Raw genomic sequence first — 250 nt, 5'->3', positions numbered from 1 at the left:
CGCGATCGCGGCGAGAGGAGGTTCGTGGCGGGGCGCGGCAGGAGGGAGGGTTGGGGGGGGGTGACTTTGAGCACGCCTCTTACCTCGGGATCGCTGTCCTCTAAGAGCCAGTGCTGGGCTCCGGGTTTCTGAAGACTTCTCTCCCAGCGCACATCAGAGCTAACTTTTTTTTTTTTTTTTCGGGGAGACCCCTGCAACGGCAGTACAGGCAAAGCTTGTTCTGTTTCAGAGGCGAACGTGATAAATAAGA

This window comes from Meleagris gallopavo, chromosome 5 (assembly GCF_000146605.3).
Source record: "Meleagris gallopavo isolate NT-WF06-2002-E0010 breed Aviagen turkey brand Nicholas breeding stock chromosome 5, Turkey_5.1, whole genome shotgun sequence".
Taxonomy (NCBI): domain Eukaryota; kingdom Metazoa; phylum Chordata; class Aves; order Galliformes; family Phasianidae; genus Meleagris; species Meleagris gallopavo.
The sequence above is the reverse complement of the archived record's forward strand: the minus strand, read 5'-3'. Positions refer to the sequence as shown.